This window comes from Danio rerio, chromosome 18 (assembly GCF_049306965.1).
Source record: "Danio rerio strain Tuebingen ecotype United States chromosome 18, GRCz12tu, whole genome shotgun sequence".
Classification (NCBI taxonomy): domain Eukaryota; kingdom Metazoa; phylum Chordata; class Actinopteri; order Cypriniformes; family Danionidae; genus Danio; species Danio rerio.
This window is the reverse complement of record NC_133193.1, coordinates 43617816-43623815: the sequence shown is the minus strand read 5'-3', so window position 1 is coordinate 43623815 and position 6000 is coordinate 43617816.

Genomic DNA, 6000 nt, shown 5'->3' with positions numbered 1-6000 from the left:
ATGTAACCTTTTTTTTTTTTTTTTAAATAAAAAACCTGTGTAGGTTCGTTGCACTCCACTTCTCACATGACACTCTTAGCAGGAGCCTCGTGCAGGGTTGCCAGATCTTCAAGCTAAAGAAAAATGCGTATGCATGTTTGTTTTAAGTCTTTGATGTAAAATGTAGCTGCATATGTTAAGGTTGGGCTCAAAAGCATTTGGGATTAGAGAAATATGTCAGTGTTCTGGGTGTATGTGGAAGTGTAGAAAAGGCATATACCAAAAATGTATTGTGTAAAACATTACATGCACTATTCAGTACAAACCATTAGAGTTGACGATGTTACAAGGATGTCATGTTTTGTCGAATGAATTAAGGTTGTACAATAATATTAGGCTCAAATAATGTTGTATAGTTCCTCAGGTTTACAAATGGTAATTGTAGACAGAAACATGGGTGCAGATTTAATTAATCTGTATTTGACCTCTTATATTCACTTGTTGTGCAAGTTTATTTTATGTAAAATCACTTAATTCTGTATTAAGTGGGAAATGTCAAACCTGTAACCTCTTACCGTAAAAGTAGCTCATGTACACACAGAAGCACCGCGGACTTGGCAACTCTGTGTTCTCTTTTTTTTTTTTTTTTTCATTTTATGACGTCGACTGAACCGAGAGAAATTTTTCAACGGGCGCTGTTCACAGTAACAGACATGTGCGCGCGGCTTCGCAGCTCTCGCCCTCACATGTCCGCGCACACACGCAGCGCTGATTGGCTGAGCGGAGCGCGCTGCGTCATCCCGCATTGCGAAAACCACGTGGCGATGTAGTAGAACAGCTGAGCGCCGGAGCTCGGGCACATTTGAGAGGCGCGTGTGAAGCGCAAGATGATTTCACACAGACACATTTCCAAGGAGTTTTGTCCTCTGGTGTGTGTGCGCGCTCTTTCAATGACTGGCATTGTTTCACACGTTGCCATCTCATCAAACTCGAACGAGGGCTATAAAATATGGCGATGCTTTAAGGCACAGTTCACCCAAAAGTGAAAATTCTGTCTTCATTTAGGCTCAACACTCACTTTAAATGTTCTCTCTCTCTCTCTCTGTCTCTCTCTCTCTGTCTCTCTCTCTCTCTCTCTCTCTCTCTCTCTCTCTCTCTCTCTCTATATATATATATATATATATATATATATATATATATATATATATATATATATAGTGTGTGTGTGTCATAACAGTCAAAAATATGTTATCAAAATAACCCATTGAAAAATGGAATCTGATGCAAGAAAAGGCACCTTTCACCGTATTGTTATAGAGAAAACATGTAATAAGTAACTTATTTCAATCTTGGACCTTTTTCTTAAAAGAAAAAATGACCAATAAAAAGTTGAAGTACCAAATGCAGCCCATATTAATACTAATTACGCTATTGTTCATGAATTTTCCAATGTACTTTTTTTTTTCCTACAAGAGAGCCTAGTAAAAATTGTAAAAGTCTACATTATTATTATGTTGTTGTTGTTGGTTTCAAATGGCCAAATTTGGAGACTGAGGACTGCTGGCCAGTCTGTTATTTAATGAATTACAATACCACAGTGTTTAAATTTAAAATAATAACAGACTGCTATTTTTCCTCCTAGCAATATGTCATAAAGTAGCCTCTTCAATTTTTGGTACATCAGAAAGTTTGATCATACAAAAAGCTAATTTAGCAAAAAAAAATGCAGTATTTAAACCTCAATTAAATAGAAAATAAGTCGAATAACTGCAAAAATGTCCACTTTTTGAGAACTAAAGTGGGCATCAAGCTAGAAGCTTTATTTATATATATATATATATATATATATATATAAATTTGACAAAAATAGAACAATTCAACAAATGTTTAAATAAACTCAAAGGTTTGGAACCACATAAAAGCTAAAAAACATGGGTACATTTTCAAGCATGAACCACACACTATAGCCTATAGATCCAGATTTGTTATTTCTATCTATTAAATTTATTTTAAAATTTTAAATTACAAAACACTAAAGTTTCATGTAAACAATAAACAGCAAAAAAAAAAAAAAAGATAAATAAAAAAAAACGTGCAAATAAACAACATGTCTATAATCAGCTCACTGTCGATGTATGCTTTACAGTAAACTTGTCAAATATATATAAAAATAAAACTTAATTCCTTATCTGCCCCACCAACAAAAAATGATGTTTGGATTGCATTTCTTAGGTCCTAATGTCACTCGTTAACACACTCAATGCATTTTTTTCAACACATCCCTTAATTTCCAAAATATCAACCTCTACCAAATGGTTGAAATGTCAGTTTATGGTAAAAGTACTGGAATTAATACATATATGAAAAATCACAAAGTATGAAGTGTAAGATCAATTTATAAAAAACACATCATATTAATCATTTTTGAATACTAAATCATTTTATTTTTTGAATTATGCCATAAAATATTTCAGATTCTCATTTTAACATGTTTTCTTTTTTTTTTTTTTTTTTTACAATAAAACCAAAATCAAGTGCAGTAGTGCAACAGGGTTATGTTTGTTTATTTGTATGTTTGTTTGTTTTCTTGGTAAACCAACAAAGCTGTGTGTGTGTGTAAACCATTATTTAACATATATTTAACAGTCATTATTCAAAACAGTCAAAACATGGTCAACGATTTGGTAGAGCAGGCAGTCAAAGAGTTAAAAGCATAGTTAAACTAAAATGGAGAACTCTGTCATCATTTACTCCTACATTCACTTCCGATGAACAAAAAAAGAAGATATTTTGAAGAAAGCTGCAAACCTGGAAAAATGAAAGCCAGTGGTTATAGGATATCAGCTTTTGTGTTCGAAAAATACATTAAATGTAAAGTAGTGCTTTCGCTATTTGAAATCTATAAAGCGTATTATAAGGACAACACTGACATTTCTCTAGTTTTTTTATTTTTATTTTTTTTAACCTTTTTTTTTTGTGGCTGATACAATACAGTGTAAAAAAAATAAAAATAAAGTTGCGTGTGATTATAGTTATCAGTGACATGTTCTTCAGCTAACACCGAGGCTGTTTCCTCCTGGCATTACATTCAATTCCACTGACAAGATCACAGGTTGTGAGCCCAGACACTTTACTTTTCCACTTGGTTTTAACGTGCATTCAAATGCATGTGTTCATATCTCCCAGAGACTCTCTCCTCTCATTTCTTCATGCAATAGGCTCTCTTTTGTGGAAGCACTCAACGTGATGCTAACATAGTCTTCTATTGAATGAATGAACACATTATGTGGTTTAGGAGTAAGCAGGAAAGCAGGCAAATTAAAGGTATAGTTCACCTAAATCTGAAAACTCAAGATTCACACACCATTTACTTTTCAAACATTCATTCTGACAAACACAAAAGAAGATGATTTGAAAAGTGTTGGAAACCTGTAACAATTGACATCTGCATTTGTTTTTCCTATATGGAAGTCGATGGTTACAGCTTTCTTTAAAATATCTTCTTTTGTGTTCAACAGAAGGAACAAACTGAAACCACTTAAAGCGGAGTAAATTTTAATTTTTGGGTGAACTGTCTCTTTAAAATAAACAAATGTGGATGCCAAGCACAAATTTGTGTGTTTGAATACCAAGATTGCAAAATATGATTACCTTTTGGTGGACTTTCTCACAACACGTATTACATCATTTTGTGGCTGTTCAAACATTCAACCACACGTTTACACTATCAAAGCAGTTTCATCAAATCAACTTCCAGCTACCTCTGGGAAAGCTCAAAACATTTCAGACTCCACTTACACGTTTACCATTCACTTGTCATTAAAGTAATCTTTAAACTGTTTGTAATGGGGCCTGAAATGGCCTTTCCTTAAAGGGATAGTTCACCCAAAAACTGACATTTTCCTGACCATTTCCTCACTCTTAAAGGGCCATGAAACCCCCTCATTTCAGCAGGGTGTTTTCACACCTCTACTTTGGAAAAAGTCTGAAAAGTGGGCGTGTCCAGCTCTGTTTAGGGGGGAGTGTCGGAGGAACTAAAGTGGGATGGTGTGGGAGTGTCTATTTGGGCACGCTGAGTTTCAGAGTCAAAACACACACACACATAGGGGAGAAAGTGTTTAGATGGACATCTGTAGTCGAATTATTTGCCAAATTATTAAATGGTGGACTTTAACTGCAGTTTGGCTCTTTCATTCAGGGAATTCATTCATCTCGCTCGCGACAAACGAGATATTTGATTCGAGGAACTGCTCTAAGCATGTATTTTTCATGCAATGTTTGATACCGCACGGCGAATGAGAGAAAAAAACCCTCAGCATTTCCCGGAAACTTAGATGCACACGGCAGGTAGCGTCAGAAAGCCGCGTGTGTTATTCCGGTCACAAAATGCGGTGAAAACCCTACACATGGTTAAAGTTTGGTTATAGTGCTATAATGTTTACACTCTGTGCAATAGTTAGTTCGATACGAACAAACTGAATAAACAAAGAGCACTGGTCGCTCACTTACCAAATCTGTAGAGACAGGACAATCAACAGCAGCTAGAGCCGCGTCTTTATTAAGAGGAGACTAAAGCGAATCCGGATCTCGTTTGCAGATGAGAACAGCTGTCAAGTAAACAATGTTCCTCCTTAGACACGTAAGTTATTGTTGTCGAGCGTCGCATACACCGTTAATCCACACGTGATCCAGCTGCGCTCTCACAGAGAGAAAATTAAAACAAAACTTAACTGCAGCAAACTATAAAAGCAACACTGCACGCTTGTTTTGCCAACACAACGTGGCGTCTCTGTCGTCTAAACACTGTGACAGTAATGAATATTAATGAAGTTGCACAATAGAGCGCACTCATTGGTTTGAACCAAGCCTTACTCATGCATTAATGCATCAAACTGTAAGACGTAATAAGACTCACTCTGGCACAGGCGTCCAGTCTGCACGATGGAATACAACGCTATTATCTCATGGCCGTGACGCAGCTTCGAAAAATCGTTTCAAACCGGAAGTACGAATTTGCTTGAAATAACGCAAAAACAACCAATTTACACTTTTTAGTGAAATATAGGTGTCCTAATAGTGTTTTTAGCAGTGTGGGACACATATACGACTGTCAACAGCTCAAAATATGTGTTTTGGTGTTTCGTGACCCTTTGGTTCTAAACCTTTATGAATATCTTTGTTAAACACAAAACAAGATATTCTGAAAAATGTTAAGAAAAAAAACAGCCATCTATAAAAGCAGAAAATACTATGGAAGTCAAAAATGTTATTTTTCCACAGCATTTGTCAAAACATCAACCTTTGTGTTCAGGAGAAACTCAAACAGGTTCTGATGAAGTGTAGATGATTACATAATTTCATTTTTGGGTGAACTGTTCCTTTAAAGTAAACAAATGTAGACGCCAAGCATATATTTGTGTGTTTTGGTACCAAGATTGCAAAATATGATTGACTTGCTGGACTTTCTCACAACATATATTACATCATGCTGTGGCGGTTCAAACACACTTGACCACACGTTTACACTATCAAAGCAGTTTCAACCAATCTACTTTCAGCTACCTCTGGGGAAGCTCAAAACATTCCAATAGTATCTGGATGCAGCCTTTATGATGCAAGCTGAGATTGCATCACTCAGCGATGCAATGTCAGACACAATGCACTCAATGCAGTGAGTGACGTCACTGTGCTGGGTAGGGTTAGGGGTGGGGTTAGGTGAGCTCCTTAAAAAGCATTGGATGCAGCTCAGATTGCACTGCACTGAGTTTGCAGCCAGACCCCTCTCAAACATTCAGACTCCATTTATACATTCACCATTTGCTTAAGACAGGATTGGTAAAAAGCTATTTGTAATGGGGCCTAAAATGACCTGTCCTTAAAGGGATAGTTCACCCAAAAATAAAATTTTCCTCAGCATTTATTTCATCTCAAGTGGTTCTAAACCTTTATAAATGTCTTTGTTGAAGTTGAACACAAAACCAGATATTCTGAAGAATGTTAGGAAAAAATTAGAAAATAAAA